This window comes from Papio anubis, chromosome Y, assembly GCF_008728515.1.
Source record: "Papio anubis isolate 15944 chromosome Y, Panubis1.0, whole genome shotgun sequence".
In the NCBI taxonomy this organism is placed as follows: Eukaryota; Metazoa; Chordata; class Mammalia; order Primates; family Cercopithecidae; genus Papio; species Papio anubis.
Window position 1 is genome coordinate 4,188,714 of NC_044997.1, and position 16,255 is coordinate 4,204,968.

Here is a 16,255-nt window from a genome sequence, read left to right on the forward strand (position 1 = left end):
ACCTGTCTGTTAACACTTTATTATGTTATCTTTTTTCATTTGTCTGTTTGCTGTGTATGTTTTGTTAAACTGTTACAACAAATTATAAGAAATGTAGCAATGTAAAAGAGCAATCATGTATTACATCACAGTTGTAAAAGTCAGAATATCTTGGCACAGTGGAGCCTAGCTTCGTCCTCTTTTAGGGTCTCCCATGGCTGAAATCAAGAGATTGGCAGGGCTGCATTCCTCTCTGGTGACTGGAGGGATGAATTTGTTACAACATATAGCTTTTTAAAGTTTAAGTATTGCACTAACTTCTGATTTTACCACATTAGATTCATGGGGTAAATTCCTACCTTATTGATCATTTTTTTCTTACAGAAGCTTGATTTACATCCTAAAACATCGTCAGATTATTATAAGTTTCTTATCTGCTTTAAACAAGGGGTTTTCTCTGTTTTTTTTGTAAAGATTAACATAATATTTTCAGCGTGTATTATACTTCAGATGTATATTGTGAATATATATGTACACACAATGAACTATTCTTCAGCCTTAAAAAAGAAGTAAATAAGAAGGAAATCATGCAATGGGTGACAACACGGATGTACCTGGAGGACATTATGTTAAGTGAAATGAGTGAAGCACATAAAAACAAACACTGCATGATTTCAATTATATGTGAAATCTAAAGAAGTCAAATTCACAGAAACAGAGTAGACTTGTGGTTGGTATGGGCTGGAAGTTCGGTATATGGGGAATTTTGGTCAAAGGGCATAAACAGTTTTTTTCTTTTTATAATATTATTTTCTTAGGTTCTAATTTTTGAGCTGTTGAGATTTTTCACATCAGCATTTTTGGTATTATTTATGCTTGTATATCTTTTTCTACCCTTGAATACTTTTAGTCTTTCTATATCTTTTGGGTTAAAATTTGTCTCAAGTTGGATGCATTTTTCATCTTTGGTTTTGTTACAAACATGAGATTGTCTGGAACTTTTAATTTATGAGTTCAAAACATTTATGTTTATTGATATTAATTTTACCAAGGCATATTTTGCCATCTTGTTTGATATGTTCAGTTTAGTTACTTCAGGATAAGCATAATATAATTGGATATTTTGTGTTTGAAAACATACATTTCTACTTGTCATTTAATAGATATACTTCTACTGGATTTAAAACTGTATTTTTTGTTCTTACTATGGTTGATCATAACTGAACACAGATACTGCCATTACTTTCCCAGTTGTTTTTATAACTTTAGCAATATACTATTGGTTTATATGAATTGTGTCCAATTTCTATATGAAAATCAAAAATATATAGAATGTATCAAGGAATTTGTTGACAGATCCAGTAATTTGTGTAGCAGTCCTCCAACAAGACAAACATTTTTCAAACATGCATCCCCTTTTAGTCCCACCACTAAGTGTGATTTAAGTAGATATTTCGTAGAATTTCTGTTACCCATGTATAATTGTTGTATTCGTTTTTACCCATTTTAACCAAATATAAATTATAAATTATTGATTGTCCTTGCATTTCATGTATTTTGTACAATTCTTATCAAAATACTCATATTCTTTGATAGGTATTTTCTCAAAGATATATTTAAGTCTTTGAACTTTTGTTTAGCAAAATGTTTGAGTCCCTTTGGATCATTTTTTTGTTTTTACTTTGCCTGTAGTATTTTTTTTTCCCTAAACAAAACATTTAAATTCAGAGTTATTTTTTTTCTAACTTTCAAATATCACTCCTGTATCTGCAGATGTTCTGTGCTATCATTGGGAAGTTTAATGTCACTTTGATTCTTCTTCATTCATAACTCAGCTATTTTTTTCTCTGAAGGCTATTGGAATTTTGTATTTGTCTTTGATGTCCTTGAATTTCATAGTAATACATCAACTCAAGGCACTCCATGAGCTCATTCAAAATAAAGTTTTTGTTCTGTTTCAATCATGTTTTTATTCATTCATCAACTTAGTTGTTTTTTTTCTCTTACCTGATATTGATATATCTACTGAAACTGCCTTTCTCTTCTTTATTCTTTCGTGATATTTACTGTGAACGTTCTTCCATCTGTTCTTCCAATTCGGTAATTTGTTCTTCAATTCTCTCTGCTCGATGATTTCTCTTAACTATTATGTTCCTGTTCATCTTTACTATTATTTATTCCATACGTACTATATTTACCAAATTGTCTTTTAATTCTTATTATAATATCCTATTTGAAATATATTATCTTAGGTGATCAAGTGTATTTATTTTGTCTATTGTAATTTCTTCACTGATCTGTTCCAATAACTATAACCTATGCAGAAAAGTTTTCTTCTGTTGAGAGACAGAGTTTGGTAGCTTTTTAAATATTCAGGTATATAAGTTATTTTTTTTTTTTTTTTTTTTTTTTTTTTTGAGACGGGGTTTCACCATGTTAGCCAGGATGGTCTCGATCTCCTGACCTCGTGATCCACCCGCCTCGGCCTCCCAAAGTGCTGGGATTACAGGCTTGAGCCACCGCGCCCGGCCGGTATATAAGTTAAAAAAAAAATTTAGCCTATAATCTCCTTAGGTGGGTGGAAACTCAATCATCATCCTGTTTGTAATTGTGAATTTGATATTGTGTCCAGAATTGGTGGGTTCTTGGTCTCTCTGACTTCAAGAATGAAGCTTCGGACCCTAGCAGTACAGTTCTTAAAGATGCTGTGTCCGGAGTTTGGTCCTTCAGATATTCAGATGTGTCCAGTGTTTCTTCTTTCTGGTGAGTTCGTGGTCTCGCTGGCTTCAGGAGTGAAGCTGCAGATCTTCTCGGTGAGAGTTACAGCTCTCAAGGCAGCACCTCCAGAGTTGTTCATCCCTCCTGGTGGGTTGGTGGTCTTGCTGGCCTCAGGAGTGGTCTCCCATGCCTCAAGAGTGAAGCTGCACACAGTGACTGTTACAGCTCATAAAAGCAATGCAGACCCGAAGAGTAAGCAGCAGCAAGATTTACTGCAAAGACCAAAAGGAGGAAGGTCCCCAAACCTGGAAGGTGACCCCTGCTGGTTGCCTCTGCTAGGGCTGGAGGCCTGCTTTATTCCCTTATCTGTCCCACCCACATCCTGCTGATTGGTCCATTTTACAGAGAGTTGATTGGTCCATTTTACAGAGAGCTGATTGGTCCGTTTTGACAGAGTGCTGATTGGTGCATTTACAATCCTGTAGCTGGACCCAGAGCGCTTTAGGTAGACCCAGAGCGCTGCTTGGTGCCTTTACAATCCTTTAACCAGACAGAAAAGTTCTGCCAGTACCAACCTGTCCCAGAAGTCCAGGTGGCATCACTTCTCACTGGCACTTGCTGTGGGACTCTGTGGCACCCAGCCGGGGCACTCCGGCAGCCCAGAGGGAGCCCGTCCCCCATCAAGCCCAGCAGGCGCAGGCAGACAGTGCAAAGTGAGGGTCTGCAGATACCCTCCCTCCGCCTGCCAGCCTGCTCCGGCCCTGGAGCGCTGTGCGCGGCCTAGTCTCCCCGCCCAGGCCTCTCCCTCCACACCTCCCAGCCAGCAGAGGGAAACAGCTCAGGCCTCAGTCAGCCCCAGAAAAGGGCCCACACAGCGCATCAGCAGGCTGAAGGGCTCCTCCAGCGTGGCCAGAGCAGACGCCAAGACGGAGGAGGCGCTAAGAGCCAGCGAAGGCTGCTGGCACGTTGTCACATGTCAATGTGACCTAAAGCCAGTCCGAAGTCCATGTTTATTTTGTAAGATTAACATTCAAAAATCACTTTTAGATTACTCTGGTGCCCTGAAAACCTACAAGGAAGATCTTCTAGTTTGAAATTTGGCTTTTAAGTCTCTAATCCATCTTGAATTAATTTTTGTATAAGGAGTAAGGAAAGGATCCAGTTTCAGCTTTCTACTTATGGCTAGCCAATTTTCCCAGCACCATTTATTAAAAAGGGAATCCTTTCCCCATTTCTTGTTTCTCTCAGGTTTGTCAAAGATCAGATGGCTGTAGATGTGTGGTATTATTTCTGAGGACTCTGTTCTGTTCCATTGGTCTATATCTCTGTTTTGGTACCAGTACCATGCTGTTTTGGTTATGGTAGCCTTGTAGTATAGTTTGAAGTCAGGTAGCGTGATGCCTCCAGCTTTGTTCTTTTGACTTAGGATTGTCTTGGAGATGCGGGCTCTTTTTTGGTTCCATATGAACTTTAAAGCAGTTTTTTCCAATTCTGTGAAGAAACTCATTGGTAGCTTGATGGGGATGACATTGAATGTATAAATAATCTTGGGCAGTATGGCCATTTTCACGATATTGATTCTTCCTATCCATGAGCATGGTATGTTCTTCCATTTGTTTGTGTCCTCTTTTATTTCACTGAGCAGTGGTTTGTAGTTCTCCTTGAAGAGGTCCTTTACATCCCTTGTCAGTTGGATTCCTAGGTATTGTATTCTCTTTGAAGCAATTGTGAATGGAAGTTCATTCCTGATTTGGCTCTGTGTTTGTCTGTTACTGGTGTATAAGAATGCTTGTGATTTTTGCACATTAATTTTGTATCCTGAGACTTTGCTGAAGTTGCTTATCAGCTTAAGGAGATTTTGGGCTGAGACAATGGGGTTTTCGGATTAGAGACTTAAATGTTAGACCTAATACCATAAAAATCCTAGAAGAAAACCTAGGTAGTACCATTCAGGACATAGGCATGGGCAAAGACTTCATGTCTAAAACACCAAAAGCAACGGTAGCAAAAGCCAAAATTGACAAATGGGATCTCATTAAACTAAAGAGCTTCTGCACAGCAAAAGAAACTACCATCAGAGTGAACAGGCAACCTACAGAATGGGAGAAAATTTTTGCAATCTACTCATCTGACAAAGGGCTAATATCCACAACCTACAAAGAACTCAAACAAATTTACAAGAAAAAAACAAACAACCCCATCAAAAAGTGGGCAAAGGATATGAACAGACATTTCTCAAAAGAAGACATTCATACAGCCAACAGACACATGAAAAAATGCTCATCATCACTGGCCATCAGAGAAATGCAAATCAAAACCACAATGAGATACCATCTCACACCAGTTAGAATGGCAATCATTAAAAAGTCAGGAAACAACAGGTGCTGGAGAGGATGTGGAGAAATAGGAACACTTTTACACTGTTGGTGGGATTGTAAACTAGTTCAACCATTATGGAAAACAGTTTGGCGATTCCTCAAGGATCTAGAACTAGATGTACCATATGACCCAGCCATCCCATTACTGGGGATATACCCAAAGGATTATAAATTATGCTTTTATAAAGACACATGCACACGTATGTTTATTGCAGCACTATTCACAATAGCAAAGACTTGGAATCAACCCAAATGTCCATCAGTGACAGACTGGATTAAGAAAATGTGGCACATATACACCATGGAATACTATGCAGCCATAAAAAAGGATGAGTTTGTGTCCATTGTAGGGACATGGATGCAGCTGGAAACCATCATTCTTAGCAAACTATCACAAGAACAGAAAACCAAACACCGCATGTTCTCACTCATAGGTGGGAACTGAACAATGAGATCACTTGGACTCAGGAAGGGGAACATCACACACCGGGGCCTATCATGGGGAGGGGGGAGGGGGGAGGGATTGCATTGGGAGTTGTACCTGAGGTAAATGACGAGTTGATGGGTGCAGCACACCAACATGGCACAAGTATACATATGTAACAAACCTGCACGTTATGCACATGTACCCTACAACTTAAAGTATAATAATAATAAATAAATTAAAAAAAAAAAAAGAAATTTGGCTTTAATCTGGTGTCACTCTAAATGAACTGGCATTATGAAGAGGCTGCTCTTTAGCTTCCTTTCTGGGGGCATGGAGGGAAAAGGTTGAACGAGGAAAACCCCGCTGTGGCCATGAGTGACTGGTAGCCCTGTACCTTTATAGCTGACTCCTTAATGTATCTGAGTTTTCCCTAGGCCTACCCAAATCCTCCTACCCGACGGCTGCTATAGAGTTCTATGTTGTACGGAGAAGACAGAAGGGAGATTAGATAATGATTACCTCAAGACATTTTTGCTAAGAGACAAGAGTGAACCTAAGACTTTTCTTTCAACTGGAATCTTTGTGTTAACACTTCAACCCTCTGCCAGAAGGTGCAGCTACTCCCATCCGCCGTATATACGTGATTCTTCAGCTTGTACTCTCCGCAGAATGACTTACAGTTTACAGATTTTATGTTCTGTTATTGTTCTTTCAGCAGATTGATGATTTCATTGTCTTAGCCTCTGTAGTTTCTCAAATGTAGATTCTTGGGGAGGAAGCAGCATTCTCTTCTATTCACCATCTCAAAAGAAGCATAAATCTTTTTCTTGATTTATTAGTATTTTTCTCAACTCTTCAAATAAATCTGTACTCCTGCCTTCCCCTAGACTGGACTGAAGAGGATTGAGAAATGGTGAAATACTGAACTATTTGGTAGCTTTCCTCATTCCCACAGACTTCATCAGTTATAGTTAGCTAATATACCAATTAAGAAAATTGCCTAGGAAACACCACATACATCCTTATAACTTCATCACTTGTCAAAAACTTTCTAAATGGCTTTCATCTATTTATAAAAAAAAATTCCAAATGTTCCAAGGACAATTTCCTAATATTCTGGTTTTAAATGTCACATAGTTCATTTATCGTCATATATGATAGCTAAAACTACAGAAACCAAAATATTAAGTTATTCTTAGTGACAATTAGGACAATGAAGGGTGTATTAGAATTGCTGTGGTGTTTTTCATTGTCGTATGAATTTTTAACCAAAGACTTGTATGAGCTCCAGAGAGCAAACCTCACTACATTTTCCCCGCCCTGGCTCCCAGCTCATCACTATTTAGATCCATTGTGGAGCTATGTTACTCCTTTGTGGTGTATTAAAACACAGGATATAATATCATGTGATTATGGATGAAAGTAATGGAACACTTACTGCCGTGACAGCCCCTCATGACAGGTGAGAGTTGAACTGGAAGCTTAAAGAACTCTGGCAGACTAGAATGGGTAAAACAATAGGACACAGCACCTAGGAATGCATCAGGGAAGGCAGCAACAGTGAAGGAGGAGCTAGAGTAATTAAAAGGCTTATAAACATATTTGGAGCCAGTTCTTTTTATGCTATAATTAAGGTAAAATCAGTAATCCTTGCCTGGTGGATATTTCTTCTTTGCAAAGATAGATTTTCCACAGTTCATTTCCACAGGCCTCATGCAAATGTCAGATTCAGCGAGAAGAGGGAGCACCCCAGTTTCGTTGGCAGCACAGCATAAAATCCATGTAAGACTGGAGATATTCTTGCATACCTATTTTATTTAGCAGATGACAGTAGAGTCAGTTAGTTGTTTCATGAGGTATCTGAACTATATTTATTGAAATCTATTATTTTGAGTTATAGTTGTTTCTATGATCCATGCAGTCTACCAGGATACTCTTCATGCTTTTGCATTTATAAGAATGACACCACAAGGTTCTGAAAAGCACATTCGGGGTCCCATCCCCCACAATTTGTATTCCGTTGTTCTAGGGGAGGGTTTGAGGATTTGCACAGCCACCTGCTTTCCACAAAGTAGGGTCCCTTCTGGTTTATGGACACAACATAAGTGCTACTGCACAGTAGCATCAGTTGTCATGAAGATTGTGTTTTGTTACCTACACTTCTTATTGTTGGCCAACCGGCAGCTATTCTTTTGATAAAATATGTATCTGTCATATATAGGGCTAAGAATTAATATATCCCACCCTATAACTACAGAAAGAAGCCTACTTAATGAGTGTTCTTGATGGGGCACACCACCCCTAAATATGGCACCTTAGCCTTTGAGAAAAAAACAGAAGCAGGAAGGTTCTCTCTGACTTTCTCCCCATCCTTCTCTTCTAATGCCAGGTCATAAAACCTTCCTATGAGCTATGACTCTCTATACCAAGAGGAATGGTACATTCTTATCTCTGAAGGCACAAGGACACAAAAGAGAATTGGAATACACAGACTTTGCTAAGTTCTCCCCAGTTTATTTCTGTTAGATCATAAACATTTTTTCTTCAATCATGCTTTTCCATGACCATGCACTCTTCTTCAAAACTAAACATAAAAATACACAGGATTCTCTCTTTCTTTTGGGTATTCATTGTCTTATCAAAGCTCCTGTGTGATGTAAAACCTCTATTAAGTAAAGTGCACTCTTTTCTCTGCTTAATCTGTCTTTTGTCAGAGTCCTTAGTCATGAGCCTAAGATAAGAAGAAAAGATATCTCATTTCCCTTACAGTATTAAACAATTTTCTAGTTTTACATATTAGCTTCAGCAAAATCTTGTAGAATATCAAAGTAGCATATATATACACATACACTACATTGTAGGTGTGTGTATATATGTATATACATATATGTATAACATGAATATACACATATACATCTTATGAATTGTAAGTAGCAACGTCTATTGTAAAATAGTTAATGGTTTAAGTCTTATGTAGTTTTTTTTTTTCAAAATGAACAAGCTTTTGTCTTTTTAACAAAGCTTCACAAATAATAAACATTGATATTTCCTCCAACAGATTAATCAGCAGATCAACTAACACCAAAATTAGTCTCTCAGGGCATAGTGGTGCACATCTGTAGTCCCAGCTACTCCAGAAGCTGAGGCAGGAGGATTGCTTGAGCCAAGGGGTCAAGACCACCCTGGTCAACATAGCAAGACCCTGTCTCTAAAAAAATTAGATGTTAAAAAAATATGTTTCTCTATAACTGTGTGACAGGGCTGGGGTCACTTGATTTGAAAGAGGAATTAAATTTCAATGTAGCAATCTCTATCTACATTATATCTTTGCTAATGGATGGAAGGGCTCCAAGGGACTTCCATGAAGGTCAGTGACAGCATTTTCACATGGAAATCCCTGCAGTGGGAAGTAGGCTACACATTCTTGGTAAATAATATGTGATTGTGTTATTGATGAATAACATTTCAAAAGCTCTGCTGTTTATTGTCTATTGAAAGATAAATTAATCTAGCAAGTAAATTATCTAAAATATTTGTTCCCTGTTATAAAATGTAAACACATCTATCATATAAATTTCCCTCCCTTCCACTGGAAAAGCCTTCAGGCTTAAATCATCCCCATTGTCTGCACATGATTGCTTGGAATAGAGTTGTCCCTGAGGCCACCTATCACCTAAGAGGACTTTTACTCATTTTTTCAGTATCCATGTAATGAAAGCATAAAACAGACATACTATGAATATAAGAACACAGAGTTTGTATGACCATTTGATTGAGCAAAAAGAAGATATTAAACAAATATCAGATGAACAAATACTGTGTCTATGGCTTTGAAAGACAAGTCTATGATCTTAATCTCATTTATATAACACAACAATTAAAGCTTCATGAGAAAAAGAAACTTAAGTGAGATTCAGCATGAGGTTAGGACACAAAGTATGGGTCTTCTGAAAAGTTTAGACCTGGAGGGAATACTGATAGGCAGTGATTTAAAGTGGATACAGATTTTTGCACTGTAGTTGCAGATAGGAGTGTCGATGAAAAGAACCTAATGGATGTGATAACTGACCTAAACATTCAAAATCAGTGTGCCCAGTCCAGTTGCAGTGGCTCACACCTGTAATCCCAGCACTTTGTGAGGCCGAGGTGGGTGGATCACCTGAGGTCAAGAGTTCAAGACATGCCTGGCCAACCTGGTGAAACCCTGTTTCCACTAAAAATACAAAAAAAAAAAAAAAAAAAAAAAATAGCTGGCATGGTGATGGGTGCCTGTCATCCCAGCTACTCAGGATGCTGAGTCAGGAGAATTGCTTGAACCCAGGAGGCGGAGGTTGCAGTGAGCCAAGATCGTGCCATTGGAACTCACCCTGGGCAATAATGGTGAAACTCCGTCTCAAAAAACAAAACAAAACAAACAAACAAACAAACAAAACTCAGTACACTCCAAGTGTTAACCAAATGCTGTGATTCTACAAAGAGAAACCATGATGAAAATCTGAATTCAAGTGTTTTAACCTGTATAGCTGGATACATCATTGTGATATTAACACAGGAAATAAGAAAAGAGACCATTGTGAAGAAGAAAAGATGTTAAGCTCAGTATAGCACACACTGAGCTTTAGGTCTGAATAAATCATCTGAGTGGAGGTAGACTTAGTCATGCATGGGAGAAGTTAGAGGTGAAACCCAGGTAAAAGCCTTCAAGTTACAGGGAGGAATAATTATCAGATGTGTAGTGGAGTCATACTGGGGATATGAGTCCTAATGCCTATGCAGATGCATGGGGAATGCAGTCTTTTTGAAGGGCTAGTTTTACTACTGCTAGAACTAGAGTAAATTTCCTTTTACCTGCATTCCTGTTCCCCCTGGTGCTTTTGTGAGGACACAGACAACAGCAGTGTTGACCAGCTTATTCCATCCATTAGAAGAACCTATAATACAGAAATATTTGCTCTGGACTGAGCTCCAAACATAAAACTTAATGATTTCTGTTCAAGTTTGTTGACTCATTCTATGTCTCCCCATAAAATTTGCTCCCAGGCATTTCTGAGATATGCTACAGAAAGTACAATCAATCAAACATTGGCTGCAGGGACTCAAGAACAGTCCTTTGACTGCATTTCTTTTCTTTCCTGAAGCTATTCCAATACCATAAAATACATTTTTTTTGTATGAACTGTCAGTCTGTGTTAAATTTCAGATTATCTTCTTTTATTTTGTCTTTTACATTTTTCTAATTATCTGATTGTCAAAACAATATATCTTCATTGTTATAAATTTATAATATCAAAGAGCATATAGAAGAAAAATGTATTAACTAAAGGAAACCATTTTTGATAATTTGATTTCTATACATACATATATCCTCCATACAAATTGCCTCCAGGCAATTCGGGGCCAGGAGATGAGGGGAAACCTGTGAGATTGCTAGACGATAGATAGATAGATAGATAGATAGATAGATAGATAGATAGATAGATAGATAAGAGATATAAAGATGTATTTTCTCTATATATGTATTTTTTTGTCTCTCTAAAGACATGATTAGGAAACATTCTCTTGCCATATATAAGAATATATATTATATAAATACATATTATATATAATTTATATATTATATATAATATTATATATTATATAAATATACTATATTACATATAACTATATAATATAATATATAATTACTTAATATGTATTATATTACACATATAAATATATGTAACATCATATATATTTATATAATATATATTATATATATGCAGGTACATGTATATGTGTATGTATATGTATATATAAAGCCAAGAAACAATTTAAACACAAAACCCATATGTCAACTGGAAGAAAACTCTGATCAGCTACAAGGGACAATTAGAAAACTTGTAAGAATGGATTTAAAATGATACAGACATTAAAATGCGTGTATTCATCGTGATATCCAGAATAAAACTCACTGTTAATATTACTAGGCCATGTTCACATTTTCCTGGATCTTGATCAACGAGAGATTATGATTTTTTTCCCCCTACATTTGGAATAAATACTGAATTTTGCAGTAAATACAAAATTGATGATTACAAGTAAAATTCCAGATAATATATGCAGGAAAAACAATACTCTGAGAAAATAATGATTTCGTGAAACGTCAAATTAAGTAAGTGTGTGAGTCTGTTCTCATTCTGCCAAAAGAACTGCCTGAGACGGGCTAGTTCATAAAAGAAAGTGGTTTAATTGACTCACAGTTCTGCAAGGCTGGGAAGGCTTCCGGAAACTTGCAATCATGTCAGAAAGGGAAGCAAACACGTCCTTTTTCACATGGTGCCAGGAGAGAGAAATCAGATATACATTTATTCCGCCTGATTTTTTTAGTTTTTTGTTTTGTTTCTTCTTTTTTTTTTTCCAGAAATAAGAGGACTTATCCAACACAGTGAAGCAAAATGAACAAAGACATTGAGATACTGAAGTTGAGCATAAATTTGAGTTCACAATTTCCAGCAGATGAACCAAAAGAAGAGAGATAGAGAAACATTTGGTACTGGGGTTTTTATTTCCAGCAAGAGAAAGCGTTTCTCCTTTTATTCTGATTATTGATGAAGAGCAGTTATGAAGTTGGAGCTAAAAGGAGAATATGGCAATGTTTTTTCCTTGTTCTTTCTTTCTGCAGTGGCTGTTAGCTTCACTGATGATATTAAGAATTATACAGCAAAGAACGAATGCCTCCCTAAAGACAGTCGCTTGCATTATGTGTGGCGGTGCCCTTCACTCTTGAATCTAGAAAATACTATCTGGGCCATGCTAAGTTTATTCTTAAAAGCCTAACATTGTGTAGCTACAGCTGCCCAACACGTCTGCCCAAAGCATTGTTACCCAAATTGTGAATATGCATACAAATAACTTCAGTTTCCATGCCGACTCCTAGATCTTACCACCAGACATTCAGATTTGGAAGTTGACTGTGGAGCCTATGCAATTTAAATTTTTACAGACTACCCAAGGTTATATGGATATATGGTGAGATAGCTCAGCCTTCCCAGGCCGTCGGTACCATAAGGACTTGGAGAAATCTCCTTCGTTTACCCCATAAACACCTTGCAGGACTAAGAAGCGTACTTAATGTATACATATTCAAGAAATAAAGCAGTACACCTTGCTTGGAGATGCCTGGAGATAGATCTCTCTCTCTGTCTCCCTCTGCCTCCTCTCTGTATCTCTCACTCTCTCTCTGGCTCTCCTTCACTCGCACGCTCTGTCTCTCTCTGGTTCATTTTCAATGCCGCTGAGTCATAAACTGAAAAGCAGCTTAGGATCATTAAAAATTTGAAGCATGTTGGGAAAAAGTGAACATGTTTTCATTTGTATCACTATTTTTAACTCTTTCTGAACTTGTCAAGTTTGGAAACCTTGAGATTGTTGCAGTGATAATGAAATAAGTCTATGCTGGTTCTTTGCAATCATTTTAGACATATACATGTCGAATATATGTATATAATATGTAAGATTACATTATATATAAGGTCCTGTATATATAATATATTATGATATGTAAATGTTATATTTATATATTATAATTTTATATAATATAATATATAATTTTATATAATATATAATTATATAATAATATAAATATATATAAATTACATATAATTCATAAATACATATAACATGTAAAATAATAAATATATAAAATTATATATTATATATTTTATATAAAATATTTTAATTTTTATATTATGTAATATATTATACAAAAATTATATATTATATAAAATTTATATTTAAATTATGATATATAATTATATACAAACATAATTTAAATATAAATTTTATATAATATATAATTTTTGTATAATATATTATATAATATAAATATATAATTATTTTACATATAATATATTGTATATAATATATTTACTTATATATAAGTATATAATATAGTTTATATATAAAACAATATAAATATTTATATGATGTATGTCATATATTATATATAATTATTATATATAATGTATGCTATATATTACATGTAATTATATATAAAATATAATTTTAAGTGTAAATTATATATAAGACATAATTTATATATTATATGAATTAGATAATATATAAGTATATTATACTTCCCATATGTGATAGTAAGTATAATACATATATAATATATATTCTATGTATACAAAATAAACTTACCATACGTGATCTTGTTTGACATACCTTGTTATACACAAAAGCCCTTAAATTACCACTAGTTCAGCAATGAGGATGTTGTGTTTAGGCCAAAAGGCTATATAAACACAACATGCTATTAAAGTTTTTCTTAATCGTCACTACCACTGAGCCATGAATAACTATTTTCCTGCACAAGATAATAATAGCATCTCACATTTTCATGGTACTTTATAATGCCTGAAGTTCTTCCATATTCATAATTTTGTTCAAGTCATAGAAAGAACAAGATTTAGTAACCTCTTCCATTTATGAGGATCACACAATGGGTAAAAGCCTAGGGTGCAGCTGGAAAAGAATTAGGCTTCAGTCAGCTAACCCCAGTTCTAGGACTCTTGAATGCATGTGTAACTCAGGCTGAAAATCCCAGAAGACACATCCCCATCCCAAGAGCACCTACACAATTTCAATAACCTTGTCACAACTGATGCACTTGGGATATTGCACTCTTCACAAACATCTATCCAAATCTAACGGGAACCCACATCAGAATGACCATCATATCCCCACTCCTACCAAATATTGACATCTGCAATTACCACCAAAACCTGAAGCACCCTGACAACATGTGTCCAGATAATGTTGAATTTTTTCCACGCTGACTGCCTCTCCCCTGAAGCGAGAACCAGCTTTCTCTTCGATGACTGCAGTGGACTTCTTCCAAATGTAACCTCCTGCAGTCACATCCACCAGTGGCTCTTATGGACCTCTCAAAACCATAAATTCTATCACGTCACTGCTGTCTTCCCATTCTTAAGCCTTGTCATTGTTTTACAATAAATTCCAACATTTTAGTCACTTTTCCAAGTGTGAAGTCACTTATGCCTACCACTGCAATACCATTCTTTCCCATTTCCTTAGTAATCATGAGTCAGTTACACTGGGAATCCTTTTCTCCTCACCCTTTAAAGTTTCTTTTGGAACTCTGAAACTTACAATTCTTTTCAGGAATGTTTCCCTCTTATCATCTTGTGACTGCTTTCCTGTCATCATTTCCTTCAATTTCTAACTCTTCAGAGAGGCTTTGTTTAGAATAAAATATAAGAGCAAATCTTTGCCAGCTAGGGTATGAAAAGGTTTCTTACATAAAATACAAAATATAAGAACTGTAAGAGAATGTATTGATTATGGGAACTTCAAGACATCATGAAAACTCAGAAAGCAACCTTCAGATTCAGAGAAAACATTTGCAACTAATACAGCAGAGAACTGACTTGCATCTAGAATATACATAAATACCTCCCAACTCAATGTTAGGCAGACAGCCTATAGAGCAAAATTCCTGAAACTTTTTGACATCAGGGAATGATTTCACTGAAGTCACTTTTTCCATGTCAGTGGATGGTTTCTGGTAAAAATGTTCCAACTCAAATCACTAGAAATTAGATCCTCATCATAAGCACACAACCTACATTCCTCACATGTGCAGTTCACAATAGGATTTGCACTCGTATGAGAATCGAATGCCACCACTTAACTAACGGGAGATGGAGCTCAGGCAATTATTTAGGTGATGAGGGTTGGCTGTAAATACAGATGAAGCTTCACTAGCTTGCCTGTCACTTCCCTCCTGCTGGCCTAGTTCCTAAAAGGTCATAGACCAGGATATGGTGCTAATACAACAGATGAATGTGTGGAAAGAGTAGGGATTCGATGGTTGTTCTGGCAGGGGTTCATGTTAGACTTGGATACGTATTTGTGAAGAGTGCAATATCTAAAGTGTATCGGTTGTGTCTGGTACAGTACTGGTCTATGGCCTGGGGTTGGGGATCCCTGCTGTAGAGGACGGTATAACAGGCCCCTATCTATGTTTACATTCTACCTTATGTGGGAAGAGGAACTTCAGTGATGTGATAAAAGACTTTAAGTTGGTGACCGTATCCTCAAGTATCTAGGTGAGCTCAATGTAACAAAAGATTTCCAAAACTATCAGATACTAAGTATGTGTAGGGTTAAGCCACCAAATTTGTGTATGTTATGGCAACAACCAAGAAACACATACATCACATTATTTTACCTTCGCTTGTAAACAATTTGTCTCTCCATGCTGGAGGGTGAATCTCCTGATATCAAAGATCCTGTTTATACTGTTCATTGCCTGTGTCTTCAACACTAACGATAAAACATGCCTAGCATATTTTAAGCATTCATGAAGGTCTGTTAAATGAACCCAAGGAATAATCTCAAATGCGTGCTAAATATTTTATCTCAATGTTGTTTTATTATATTGAAACCTGTGGCCGGGCACGGTGGCTCATGCCTGTAATCCCAGCTTTTTGGGAGGCCAAGGTGAGCAGATCATGAGATCAGGAGATCAAGACCATCCTGACTAACATGGTGAAACCCTGTCTTTAGTAAAAATACAAAAAAAAAAAAAAATTAGCTGGGCATGGTGGTGGGCACCTGTAATGCCAGCTAATCAGGAAAGTGAGGCAGAAGAGTGGCATGAACCCAGGAGGTGAAGATGCAGTGAGTTGAGATCGCGCCACTGCACTCCAGCCTGGGCGACACTGTGAGACTCCGTCTTAAAAATCAA

The 16,255-nt window shown here is 36.5% G+C and overlaps 1 protein-coding gene across 1 annotated transcript in view; it reads left to right on the forward strand.

Annotated features, from left to right (window-relative positions):
* The window catches only part of LOC110740399 (neuroligin 4 X-linked), a 313,633-nt gene that overhangs the window by 258,955 nt on the left and 38,423 nt on the right, over positions 1–16,255 (forward strand). The gene's annotated exons all lie outside the window — the stretch shown is intronic.